Raw genomic sequence first — 14,436 nt, 5'->3', positions numbered from 1 at the left:
TTACTAAATACCTCTTGGTATTACTTTAATTTAATTTGACTGGGTTGTGTGTCTGTTGTGTTTAGGCACCATGTCTAAGGAGAGGGTTTCAGGTTTTAAGAAGTGTGACTCGTGCTGTCAGAAGATGTCTCTGACAGACGGTCACACTTCTTGCCTGTACTGTTTGGGCCCTCTTCACCTGCAGGACTCCTGTGCTGTTTGTCACTCCTTCAGCCAGAGAGTCCTGCAGGAGAGACGCAATAAGTTGATTCTCAGGGGTCTTCTTAAGCGGAGGGCTCTCCGGCTAAGTCGGCCCCACAAAATCAACCAAAACTGCCAAGGCCCAGGCTTCTGTTTCTAAGCCTGCGGCCTCGGCTCCGACTCGAATAGAGTCGAGATCGGCTCCGCTGGAGCCGATTCTGATCCACAAAGCTTTCGGCCGATGGCTATCGGTGCCGAATCTGCTGACCACTGTGGTGTCGGCTCCGATCGGCTCCGACACCCACATGGTACGGACATCGGTGTCGGCTCCGATCGGCTCCGACACCCATGTGGCACAGGCATCGGTGTCGGCCCGATCGGCTCCGACACCGTTACTGGTGGCTGTATCGGCTCCGCTGGAGCCGATACATCGAGACGTTCTGCCGGCTCCGAAATCGGTGCCGACAGGGTCAGTAGTATCGGCTCAATGGCCCATTCCAGGAAGAGGTCGAGGTCTCCTTCCTTGGAGCCGATACTTTCGGCCCGGCCTCTTCTATCGGAACGGAGCCATCGGATCCGATCTTCAAGGTCATCCAGGTTGTCAGATCATGACCTAGAGAGAGTGGTCAGTAGATTGCTCAAGTCACAGGTACTGGCCCAAATGCTACACAGTCCGTCTCAGCAGACGACTGTTGGTCCACACCGTTACTGTTCCTCCTTCAACTCTACCCCAGAGTTTGGAGTTGGAGTCTTCGGGCATGGTTACTGCTTCGCTGGAGGACGGATACCTCCTTCTGTCCCTTCAGCCCCTACTCTTATCTCCTCTTCCTTAGAGGGATTCGTGGTCGGGCTTCCATGGTCTCCTCCGAGGGGTGAGTGGCATCGGACCCTTGTCCGACCCGCTCTTCCCCTTGGAGCCTCGGCCTTGGTGAGCTCGGCTCCGACATCTGCCTCGGAGACTTCCTCTTCGGTGGCCCTGGAGTTCCTAGCTCTTGAGCGGGTTCTCTCGGACCTGCCTGGGAGGGAGCATTCGAGGTGATGAAGAGTGTACTGGCCACTGGTATCAGTCAGCAGTCTCTTCCGTAGCTCCTCCCTCTATTGTACCTGTTGACATCTCTGCCACTTCTCTTGCTACAGGACCCAGAGATCCTCCGCCTCAGGTTTCCCCATTGGGAATTTCCCCTCTTCCGAGGATTCTCCTGATGTTTCGGGAGATCCTCCTAGGAAGAGGACTTGTAAGAGGAAGCATGTAGACTCCCTGAGTCTGTCACTGGATACTGACTTTGATGAGTCAGAGGGATCCCTAGATCCCCTCTGAGGATGTCTCCTTCTCAGACATCCTAGAACTTCTGAAACAGAGGGAAACTGGCCCACCAACAATCCCTCTGAGGATGAGTCAGTATACCTAGAGGCGTTTGGATCTCGGCCCTCCACCTCCTGGGTGTCTCCGCCTTCGACCCCTTATGCAGGTTATTGCACGAAGGCGTGGACAGCTCCTGACTCTGTAGAGCCAGTCCCTAGGAGGCCTTCTAAATTTATCACTGCCCTAGTGACAAACAATTCCTTACCAAAGGTGTCCCTGCTGATGCCATGGTGGTGGCTGCGCCACCAAAAGGAACTTGCAGATCCTTCCGTGCCCGTCCATCCTCCTAATAAGGACTCTAGGACCATGGATAGGTACGGCAAGCGGATGTTTTCCTCAGCGACCTTTGCTATGCTCGCTGAATTATCTTTGTCACTTCACCAGACTCAAGAGAGATATCCTGAAGGAGCTGGGAGAAGTAGTTCAGGATCCTACAGCTGCAGGGGCCCAAGAAAAGATTGCTTCGCAGCTAGGAACCCTCAATTCCATTGCTAACTCCTCCATGCGGCTAATATCTTATGCTGCGGATGGAGCGAGTAGAGCCAGGCACAGGTGTGGCTCTTAGACGCCAAGCCTGGATGCGGCTATGTGATTTTATGGATCCCTTTAAGGCGTCCTTCACAAATTCTCCCTTTGATGGGTCAGCTTTGTTTGGCCCTCAGGTGAAGGAGACCTTGACCAGGTGTGAGCAGGACGGCAAGACTCTTTCTGCTGTTGGAGTCCGTTTTCCACCCCTTCTAGGCCTTATCCCAAAGGACAGAAGGGTGGGAAGATGTGGTTCCGTAAATCCCAAGGAGTCACGCCGGATTCACGTGGTCAGTTTACCCCTAGAGGCAGAGGGGGTAACAACAACAGACGCCGCTCTAGAGGCAGAGGGGGTCCGAAGAACCAGGGCAACAGGGAGTCTCTTCCTGAGAAGCCCTTTCAGCATCCCTGAGGTGTTGCCCGGCTGTCCCTCCTTGGAGGCAGTCGGGGGAAGATTATCACTGTACCCAGAAGCCTGGCATTCCCTCACTCAAGACAGATGGGTACAGTCGATCATATCCAAGGGTTACATAATTCCTTTCGAGGAAAGTCCCTTCCCCTCAAGTTCCCTTCCAGATGTACCACCCGGTCTAAGGGACATTGCAGAGTTAGAAATCGCAAAACTACTGCAAAAAAGAGCCATTCAGCCAGTTACAATAGACCATTCAGAGCCTGGAATCTACTCAAGGTTCTTTTTGGTCCCCAAAAAGACGGGAGACTGGAGACCAATATTGGATCTCAGCAGACTCAACAAGTCTGTGAGGAAGACAAGATTCCGAATGGTCACTCTTCAGTCAATTCTGCCCTTCTTACAGAAGGACAACTGGATGTGCTCAATAGATCTTCAGGATGCGTACTATCACATCAAAATTCACAGACGCTCCAGGAGATTTCTCTGCTTTCGGCTGGGGTCCAGTCATTTCCAGTTCAGAGCCCTGCCCTTTGGTCTCACTACAGCCCCAGAGTGTTCACCAAATGCATGGCAGTGGTCACGGCTCACCTGAGGCGTCAAGGATTCCAGGTGTTTCCGTATCTCGACGACTGGCTCCTGTCAGCCACCACCAGGCATCAGCTTATACAAGCCAGGGATTACACAATAGACCTTTGTTCTCATTTGGGCATCTCAGTCAACTTGAAAAGTCATCCTTATCGCCCTGCCAGTCTATTACCTTCATAGGCGCAAACTTAAACACTGTTCGGATGTCAGCTACCCTTACAGAACAAAGAGTTTCAGACATTCAGACTCATGTCAGGATCATTCTGGCCAGCAAGAAGGTACAGGCCAGAATGGTTCTAAAGGTATTAGGTCTCATGGCTGCGGCCATTACTCTTCTTCCCTGGCTCGATTCTACATGCGCCTCCTTCAGTGGATGCTGTTCACACAGTGGTCATACCAGCAACTCCCAATGCGTCACCAGATTCTGGTGACACAAACATGCAAAGAACATCTTGCTTGGTGGATCACATCGTCTCAGGTTCACCAAGGCAGGTGCTTTGTACCTCCGTCCCCGATAGCCACTGTCACCACGGATGCCTCCCTGATCGGGTGGGGGTCATTATCAGGGCAGGATGGTTCATGGGGCGTGGCAACCGTTCGAGTACCATCTGCACATAAATGTCCTGGAGATGAGAGCAGTGCTTTTAACGTTGCAAGCCCTCAACGACTTTCTTCCCGTAGGGACAATTGCAGTCCTCACAGACAACATGTCTGTAGTTTGGTATATCAACAAACAGGGCGGAACCAAGTCCTACCCTTGTGTCGAAGCGCTCAGACTATGGCAATGGGCGATCTCCTCTCATCGGTTTCTGGTAGCAACGCATATCCCTGGGAAAACCAACATTTTAGCGGACAGATTGAGCAGAGCTATTCTCATGCCTCACGAGTGGTCTCTCAAGCAATCCATAGCGGAAGAGATTTTTCTGGAATGGGGTCGTCCATGTTGCGATCTTTTTGCTACTCCCCAAAACAGCAAATGTCCAGACTTCTTCAGCCTCTTCCCTCTATCAGGCCATCCCCCCAGAGACGCTCTGACCCAGGTTTGGCCCCAGGGACTTCTTTATGCCTTCCTCCTTTTCCTCTGATCCCTCAGGTGATCCAGAAAGCTACCGTTTGAGAGCCAAATTGATTCTCATTGCCCCTTACTGGCCTCGACAAGTTTGGTTCCCGTTCCTCCATTGTCACCTTTTGGTGCAGCCGTGGCATCTAGACCCAGTGCCAGATCTACTGATTCACCAATCCGGTCAGCTGCACCGGTCAATCCCTTCTCTCAACCTCACAGCATGGTTGCTCCACTTCCTTCCTTAGCCAGGCTTCCTTTGATCTCTAACCCAGTTAGAGATATCATAGTAGCTTCACTAAAATCCTCTACCAGGAGGATTTACACAAGCAAATGGAACGTTTCTCTTATTGGGCTAAGGCCCAAAATATTGATCCTTTTACTGCCCCTGTTCAGGCAGTTCTGGACTTCTTAGCAGAGATTTTTCATGCAGGCTCCTCTTCTTCCACAGTCAGAGTTCAGTTGGCTGCTATTTCTAATTTTCATGTTGGGATAGCAGATCATAATATTATGTCCCATAGACTCTGCAGGGCCTTCTTGAAAGGAATTTTCCTACTAAAGCCTCCAATCAGGAATCCTCCTCCTCAGTGGGATCTAAATTTAGTGCTGACATCCTTGATTCTTCCCCTTCGAGCCAGCTGTTTCTTGTTCCCTGAAATATCTTTCTTGGAAAACTTTATTCCTAGTGGCTATTACATCTGCCAGGAGGGTGTCTGAACTTCATGCTCTTCGGTTCGACCCCCTATTTGATTTTTCACAAAGACAGAGTATCTTTGAGAACTAATCCATCCTTTTACCTAAAGTCGCTTCAAAAACAATCTGAATCAATCCATTGATCTCCCGTATTTTTTCCTAACTATTCAGATAGAGCTGAACAAAAGCTACATTATCTTGGCGTCCACCGTCAGCTCAGATATTATTTGGACAGAACAAAAAATTTAGAAAATCTGATCAACTTTTTGTTTCCTATGCGGATAATAAAAAGGCCTACCTGTTTCTAAAGTGACTTTGTCCAGATGGCTTTCTTCGGTCATCACTGAAATTTATACGATCAGGGGAAAACAGCTGTGCTCAAAACCTAAAGCACATTCAACTAGGAGTTTAGCTACTTCTACAGCTTTTCAAGCTAGACTACCTTTGGACACTATTTGTGCAGCGGCCACTTGGGCCACTCCTCACACTTTTGTTTCCCATTACAAATTGGACTTGGCCTCCAGGGACAGAGCCAGTTTTGGCTCTACAGTCCTCAAGAGTTTGTTCCATTGAGCCACCCAGGATAGAGGTGCTAGGACGCGTCCCATCAAGCAAGAATGAAGGCGAGATTGACAACTTAACATTAAGAAGTTATGTACCTACCATAACGCTCCATGTTAGTTGTCTTCTCGCCTTCTTTCTTGACCCTCCCTCCTTCCCCTGGCCTGGACAGACCTTGTATAAGAAACTATTATGCTAAAGACCATTCAGACCTGGTCCTTTTTCCATCTGTAAGTTTCTTCTTCCTTTGGGAAGTATTTTATGCTTGGTGTTATTGCCCTTTTGTCAACAAACGAGATCTGGGTACTTCCTGCCTTGCATCATGGGATATGGGGCTGCCTCGAGCTGGTAAAAGGAGTTCTCGAGCTAAAGCAAGTGCCGAGTCGGAGCCGAGGGATCGGCTCCGAACCCATCAAGCAAGAAAGAAGGCGAGAGAAGACAACTAACATGGAACGTTATGGTAGGTACATAACTTCTTATTTACCACTGGCTCAGGGGTCTTAAAGGAGACCACACTAGTTTTTAGAAGTGTGAAGTCGGCTTTTGAGAAGTTTTTCACTGTGGTCTTTTTTATTTCAGGTGGGGGCGGGATGAGGACCTCCAGCGAGATTAGTTTATGATCTGATCTCACCAGTGAGGGGTATACTTCCGGTGTTGAACATTGTGATCCCATGTTCGTGATGATGAGATCAAGTATGTTTTCTCCTCTTGTGGGGATGGTGACTAGTTGTTCCATGGCATTTGAGTTTATGAACTCCAGGAACCTTTGGGCTAGAGTGTTTGGGCTTGAGTAGTGTTCCCAGTCTATATTAGGGTAGTTGAAGTCACCTAGTATGATGGTGTTTGGAGATACATTTATCCCCTCCATTGTTTTCAGGAAGGCCATGTGAGGTTCCTGAGTTTGAGAGGGTGGCCTGTAACATGCTACAAATTGCAGAGCAGTCTTGCCTATGGTTAATTGCACCTGGATGGTCTCCGATGCATCGCGTTGCCACCAACCTTGAGGTGTGGGTGTCCTTTATGAATATGGACACCTCCTTTCTTGGTGTTGTCCAGATTTTGGGGCGGAACGCATGATATGAGGTGAAACCTGCTGGTGCTGGGGTGCTCTCAGGAGCCTTGAACCAGGTTTCTGTCACAGCACAGACATCGATGTTCTCCATACTGAGAAGGGCCTCAGTGCGTGCATCTTGAGATTGAGACTTCTGGCATTGAGCAGCATTACCCTTAGTTTTTTACTTTTTGTGTTCTAGGGTGGTAGGTTTAGAATTTGAGCCTTGCCTAAAAAGGCACTATGGGGTGGCAAGAGCCTTTGCCAATATCCGGAAGCCTAGGGTGACAGGTGCAAGCCGTCCCTTGCGAAGCAGCGTGGCTTGTCCAGCATGTCATCCCAGGCAGACAGACATTGATCCCCTTTGAATGACACCAGAATTTAAGCCAATTATTAAAGCTGATCATCTTATCACTGTATTGTGGCATCATTCTAGGTGAAGGTAGGATACTGCTCAAGGTCAGGGTCATACCTGCCTGGGCTACATAATCAGAGAGCTCCTCAATGTCTCTTTTCATGTAGTCCAAGGAGGTGCCTCAGGTCGTTGACACCAGCGTGGACAATGACTGAGTCGTACTTGTACCTGCTGTTGAGAGACCTGAGTGCTTGTGTTATGTGGCGGATTCTAGCGCCCGACAGGCAGCTTACTGTGACCTTCTCCTTACTCAGTCTGGTGAGCGGACGTCAGTGTGTCTGACTATGGAGTCACCTATGACAAGTATGTTTGGTGTTGTATTTGGCCTTAAGGGCAGTGACTGCTTTGCACACTGATTTTGTTGTTTATGTGTTGTTTGTGTGGTGTATTGAGTTTGCAGTTGCTTGGGTGTCTGCTTTGGAGGCCTCTGCTGTTTAGGTAAATTTTTACTCAGAGCCTCCGAGTATGTCTTAGTGTGTTTATGTGTTTGATTCAGTGGTGTGGTTGAGTTATGTGAGACTGGTATTGTGGTGTGTGTAGTTGCCTTCTCCTCCTGCCTGGTCTTGCCAGTCCTGAGTTGAGAGAGCTCAGCCTCCAGTCTGGCTAAATAGCTGCATCTCTCGCGAGTGTTAGTGTTACGTGGGAGGAGGAGAGGGTTGTCCGTGTACATGAGGCAATTGTAACATTGTCTCAGAATTCCCAGATTCACCAACTGGGCAGGAGAGGACGCCAGCATCTGACCCTTCGACATGCTAGAAAGAATTATGAGTTGGTATGAGACAGAAAAGTAGTGGGCTTAGCAGGGAAATGGGCATTCCTGGGGGGGTTTTGCTAGTGAGACATTTGTATAATATAGGAGTGCTTGACCTGCAAAGAGAATGCTTATAAGACAAGGGATATGCTTATAAGACAAGTGCTGAGCTTTTTGAGAAGAAAAAGCTATTTGGAACAAGTGCTGCACTTGTTAGTGTAGGTGTAAACTGTTTAGGTTCCTAACAGAGCAGTTCTAAGGGAAAAATTGAAGAACAGACTTTCTGGAGCCAGAAAGAGTTTAACCTTGTTTAACCGGCGTTTCAAGTCATACCTCCCAAGCTCTGGCTAACCTTCATACCTTCCTAATTTCTCTGATATACTTAGATTATAAATGTAACTAAACAGTAACATCCAGCCATTATGCTGTATGCCTGTCTTTCTCTTGAAAAATTTTTAATAGTTTTGCTGTCTTACCTGTTTTGACTGTAATACTACCTGTTGATTGCAATGCAAATATTTTTCTTGTAATGTAACTTTATATTGTGGAGCTTTTCTCCCCGGGCCTCCACTGAAAATGGGCTCTCGAGCCCAGTGGACCTCCCCAGTCACCAAACTGGAATAAATAAATAAATTAATAAATAAATATATAAATTGGGTTATTTTAAGTTATTATTGATTTTGAAGAAATTCTTAATATATTAAAAGAGCAAAAGTGCTTAAACTCATTTCAACTCTCGACTGTGTTTCAGTACTAGTTTTGTTGTTAGTTTGAATTACTCCATTCCACACTGCACTTGCTTGTTTTTTTAGGTTATGCAGGATACCTACCAGCCATAAAGTACAGTTTTGTACCCACCATAAATGTAGATGTTCGAGTGTTCACACTGCTGCAGTCATCACACTTGGGTTATCCTGCCATCAGGCGGTCCCGCAGTCGGCCAGAGTTCCAAAGTCTTGGTCCGGCGTCGGTTGCTGTCGTTTCTTCCTTGATGTTAGTGCGCCAGGGGTATATAGTATGCATCCAACGCCATTTTCTTCAGTTTTTCTTGCTCCAGATGTCAGGTGCCCTTGAGGTAGGCGATATATATTGCTAATACAAAATATACATATAAAATAAAAACAATACCTTCAGTTACCAGCAAATACACCCCAAAGGTTGTATAGGATAGATAGGTATAGATAAGTCCAGCTGGTTCAGAGGGGATGGAGGGAGGATAACCTGGACTGCAGCAGTGTGAACACTCGAACATCTACATTTATGGTAGGTACAAAACTGTACTATTTTCATCGTGTTACACTGCTGCAGTCATCACACTTGGGTAGAATCCCAAAGCTAAGGTTGGGTGGCTGGTCTATAAAGAATTAGGATTGGCTATGAGGCCCTGCAGAACTGCAGTGGCAAATCCTGCTCTGGATTTAGAGTAAAGAGGCAGGTGGTAATGCTTGGTAAAGGTGTGCACTGAACTCCAAGTTGCAGCCTCCAATATTTCCTTGGTAAGTACTCCTCTGAGAAAGGCTGTTGAAGTGGCTGTTGCCCTGGTGGAATGTGGCCTAATGTTATTAGGGACTGATTTTCCATGCTGTGTGTAGCAGTAACGAATACAGTGTCCTATCCATTTGGATATAGTCTGTTTTGAGATAGCCTTGCCCTGTGATCCTGCAGCATATGCTACAAACAGTTGTTCAGTTTTCCTGAAAGCTTTTGTTTTGTCCAAGTAGAAGCGTAGCTGCCTGTGTATGTCAAAAGAATGCAGAAGTCTCTCCCCTTTATTCTGGGGGTTTGGATAAAACGTTGGCAAATGGATGCTTTGGTTAAGAGCCACACTAGATACCACCTTTGGCATAAAGGTAGGGTTTGTCCTTAAAGATACCCTGTCCTGATGAAAAATTATAAAAGGTTCCACTGTCATTAATGCTTGTAGCTCTGAGACTCTTCGTGCTGAAGTTACTGCCAGGAGCAGAGCTGTTTTCCATGATAAAAATTTTTGATCAGCTGTATTGGCTGGCTCAAAAGGTGGTAGGCTCAGTTTTTCCAAAACGAAATTGAGGTCCCAAGTTGGTGTTGGTGCTCTCCGGGGCGGCCTTATGTTTTTAGCCCCTCTGAGGTACTGCTTTAGTAAGGGATGAGAGAATAAAGGAGGATCCGTGTTGTAATGTGTTGAAATGGCAGAGGCGTGGATCTTAATTGATGAGAAGGATAGGCCTCTGTCCAGCATCTCAGTTAAGTATTGTAAAATCTGAGGAATGTTTGGGACAAGAGGGTCAAGGCTTTGAGCCTGGTTCCAGGCGCAGAATCTCTTCCATTTTTCTGAGTAAGCTTTCCTGGTGCTAGGCCTCCTGGCCACCAAAATGACATCCATAACAGCTTTAGAGAGAGGTGTTGCCTGTTTGACTAAAGTATCTGCCATGCAGCCAGGTTTAGGGTTTTGAGTTGACCGTGCAGGATCTGATTGTTTTGTTGAGTCAGAAGATGTGGAATTTGGGGCAAACTCCATGGTGGGCCCTGAGCCAGGTTCCTTAGGATAGGGTACCAGTGCTGCCGTGGCCAGTCTGGAGCAATCAGGATAATCTGTGTTTTTTCTTGTCTGGCTTTTAGGAGTACCTTTGAAAGGAGAGGCAGTGGTGGGAAGGCATACACTTTTAGGTTTTTCCAGCTGAACTGAAGAGCATCCACTTTCCATGCTTGTTTGTGATAAGTCCTTGTGCAGAATTTCTGTAGTTGGTAATTCAGTGGGGAGGCAAAAAGATCTATGTCTGGGCATCCCCATTTTTGCGTTATCATGCTGAAGATTTGTGGATTCAATTTCCATTCATGAGGGTCCATGATATTTCTGCTTAGGTCGTCTGCCAGAGTATTTTTCTTTCCTGGCAGGAATTGTGCTTGCAGGTGAACTTCGTACATTAGAGCTGTTTTCCACAAGGTCATGGCTTGCCTGCATAGGGGATAAGAATGAGTGCCCCCTTGCTTGTTTATGTACCACATTACTGTGGTGTTGTCTGTCTTTAGTAATAGTTGTCCTGGATGTAGAAGGTCCTTGAAAGCTGTTAGGGCATTTTGAACAGCCAACATCTCTTTTTGATTGATGTGAAGATGCATCTGGTCTGTGTTCCACTTGCCCTGAATGCATTTTCCTGCCATGTGTGCTCCCCAGGCGTAATCCAAAGCATCTGTTGTTAGAGTTTGCCTGGCTGTGGGTTGGGTAAAAGGCTGACCCTTGTTTAGGTGACATGCCTGTGCCCACCATCGAAACTCCTGTTGTAGGCAGGGAATCATTGGTATTACTGCTTCTAAACTGTGAGAGTGTTGAATCCAAACACTTTTTAGGTACCATTGTAATTTCCTCATATGTAGTCTGGCATATGGTATTAGTAGTATGCAGGATGCCATGAATCCCAGGGCCTGCAGAATTTCTCTTGTAGGGAGATGGGACTTTTTTGCTAGTAATTGAAAATATTGAGTTAGTTGAACTTGTTTGTCTGGTGTGAGGTAAGCCATCTGGGCCGTTGTATTTAAGCTGGCACCCAGGAATGTAATCTGTTGTGAGGGTACTAGTTTTGACTTCTTTTCGTTTACTGTGTACCCTAGAGAAATTAGCAACTTTTTCACAAACGCCAGATGCTGTAGAAGAATGTCCTTTGTCTCTGCTTGAATGAGGCAGTCGTCCATGTATGGATATATTAGAATTCCTTTTTGTCTGCAAAATGCAATTACTGGTGCCAGGCACTTTGTGAAGACCCTGGACACAGTAGATAAGCCAAAGGGCAGTGCAGAGAATTGGTAGCGCATAGTACCAGCTTTGAATCTGAGGTATCTTCTGCAATTTTGTCTGATAGGGACATGCAGGTATGCCTCTTTGAGGTCCAGAGTAACAAGCCAAGCGTTCTTGCCCAGCATGGGTAGAAGCTGCTGTAATGTCAACATTTTGAATTTCGGAATATCCAGGTAAGTATTCAGAATTGAAAGGTCTAGTATGGGCCTCCATGCTTTGTATCTTTCTGGGGACCAGGAAGAGTCTTGAGTAAAATCCTTGTCCTTGTTCCTGTTGTGGTACTTTTTGAATAGCTCTCATGTCCATGAGGGCTGAGATTTGTTTTTGTGCCTCTGCCCATTGATTTTGTGGCAGGTCTGGCATTCCTTTTAGCTTTGGTAAAGTATGAAAGTGGAATCTGTAACCTTGAGACACAATATTCAGAACCCATTTGTCTTGGGTGATTGTTTGCCAGTTTTGAGAGAAAAGTGCTAGTTTTCCCCCAAGGGGGCTTCCAAAAGGGACATGCTTGGCGTACGAAGAGGAAAGTCATTGTGACTATGTACTGTAAGGTTGAGACTTGTCCTCACCTCCTTTTGGGGTTGAGGTTCCCCACTTTCATTGTCTGTTTGAGCCTTGAGGTTGAGATCTGCCTCTTGGGCGTCTGTATCTGCCTCTCTGTGATCTGTCTGACACTGGAAAGGACCAATTCTTTGTTGGCCAATTTCTACTAAACCGAGGTGGCTGTACCTGTACGAAATCCTTGACTGTTTGCATAGATTTAGCTTTATCCTCCATTTTCTTTAACCCCTCTTCTGCCTTAACACCAAACAAGGTATGCTGTAAAGGAGCATCCAATAATTTTGCCTTAACATGATCAGGTAAACTCTGTTCTTTTAACCAAGCATGTCTTCGAATAACAGAACCTGTAACTGCGGCTCTACAAGAGGCCTCTAAAGAATCAAAACCACATTGCAGAGTATGTTTTCCCACCTGTTCAACTGCATGCACTAAATCCTGCATTTCTTTACAATCAGGAGCTTCTGAGCTTGCAAGCATTTTCTGTTTTAACTGAGCCATTAAATATTGCTGGTACTTAAGCATGTGAAACTGGCAATTTAAAGCTCTTACTGCTAAAGTTGCAGACATGTATACTTTCTTCCCCCATCTATCCAAAGCTCTGGAATCTCTGGATTTTTCACAGTGTAAGCCTTAACCCCTTTTGGACCCTGGGAAATAGTTTCTGGATCAGCAGAAGGGTTTTTGTAAAGAAACTTGTGAGAGTCAGGGACTCTATAATACCTATCTGCCTTGGCTGGAGCAGGGGGTAAAGAGTCAGGAGATAAGCTGGATTTAGAGAACACATCATCCACAATATCTAGCACAGGCGGAATAGCCAGGGGCCTGTGCTGAGGCAATAAGAGGAAATCCCTGATCCTTTTCTTGGATTCAGAGTAATCCTGACTTTCCCAATGGAAATGTTCCCTCATGGTATGTAAAGTTTCCCCAAAAGAATAATCCTCAGAAGGAGAGGCTGAAAGGATAGATTCTTCAGCATCAGAGTCCTCATAGGGGGGTAGAGAGTATCCCTGGTCTGAAGAGGAATCAGAGGAAATGGAAACCTGATCAGAGGAGTCATAATCTGTATCCTGCCTAGGCCTTTTCTCAGGAGGGGGATGGGAACCCCTGATTAGAGTAATGAGGTCTTTGGCCATTTTAAGCATCTGTTTCGTAGGCATGGAGGACTGTCCAGGGGAATGCTGTACTTGTTTCTTTGTCTTTAATGGTACATTTGTCTTGGCTGTTGATTTTATGGTAAGTTGTGAAGGTCTGAAAACACCCTCAGAAGCCGATACCTGCTCAGCGGCTCCGGACCCATCTGAGGGATTAGTTTCCATAGGCCCAATACCTTGAGTTTCCAGAGGCCTAGATGTCTCCACGTGGGAGTCGGAAGCGGCCTGTGGCTCTGAGGTAGCGGGTGTCAGGGGTTGCGAAACGCCTCACTGAGCACCGGCGAACCGGCAACTGGCCTAGAAGAGGTTTTGTCATCGGTTTTGGACCTCGGATGCCTGTCCTTATCCTTGTCTTTGCATTTTTTTTGGTGTTGAGGTCGTCGGCTGATCCGACGGCATAGTATAATTGAACCTTCGGCCAAAGTAGTGTAAAGCAAAATCAAAACGTCTTTTTATAGTGCGTTTGTTAAATCTAGCAGAAAACCGACAGCTAATGACATCGTGATCAGGGCCTAGGCATGGAATACAGTAAGAGTGGAAGTCCTTATGAGGTATTTGCTTCCCACAAGAAATACAATTATTAACTTTTTCTGACATCGGTCTGAGTCAAGAAAAAGGTTTCCCCAATGGGGTACTTAGCTTTATTGAAGACTTTGAATCTGAAATTCGACTTCGAAAATCTCAGGAGTCGGCCGACCGGCACTTGCGAACTGCTTCTGCTTTGGGCACCGCGTGGCAAGAATGACTGAAGAAAATGGCATTGGATGCATACTATATACCCCTGGCGCACCGACGTCAGGGAAGAAGCAACAGCAACCGACGCCGGACCAAGACTTTGGAACTCTGGCAGACTGCGGGCCTGCCTGACGGCAGGATAACCCAAGTGTGATGACTGCAGCAGTGTAACACGATGAACATGTATTTGTTTTCTCATACTAAAGCAGACATAGCAGCGATTTTTTCATCTGAAATAGCTACTTCTAAAGAGTTTACTGATGCTAACCCCTTTCACCTGATAAAAATAAGTTGAGGAAGAAAATATATTCTTGCAGTACTTTAACACTGCAGACTTTGAATTATCAAGCTCATGTGCTAACATTTCTACTTTTATATTGTGAGAACATGCAGAAGATAGTTGTTAACCCTCCCTGTTCTAAGGTAAAAAAAAAATCTTTGAATGCTTCTGTGTCATCTGCTTCTCATGGTACTAAGCATATTTTAATGTATGCTTATGATGCTGCTGATTCTTCCTCCAGAGCTGCTGCCTCTGGACCAGTATTTAGGAGAGGAGATTTGTTTATTTAAAGCTTCATGGTTTCGTACTTGTGAACTTTGTTCCGCAAGCAAAATGATTCA

At 46.5% G+C, this 14,436-nt stretch overlaps 1 protein-coding gene across 1 annotated transcript in view; it reads left to right on the top strand.

Moving 5' to 3' along the window:
* PAPPA (pappalysin 1) overlaps nt 1-14,436 on the top strand; it is a 3,990,201-nt gene that overhangs the window by 1,163,717 nt on the left and 2,812,048 nt on the right. The gene's annotated exons all lie outside the window — the stretch shown is intronic.

This window comes from Protopterus annectens, chromosome 16.part0 (genome assembly GCF_019279795.1).
Source record: "Protopterus annectens isolate FY-2018-M chromosome 16.part0, PAN1.0, whole genome shotgun sequence".
NCBI classification, from domain to species: domain Eukaryota; kingdom Metazoa; phylum Chordata; order Ceratodontiformes; family Protopteridae; genus Protopterus; species Protopterus annectens.
Note: the sequence above shows the minus strand (reverse complement) of the source record. Positions and strands in the feature narration are given on the sequence as shown.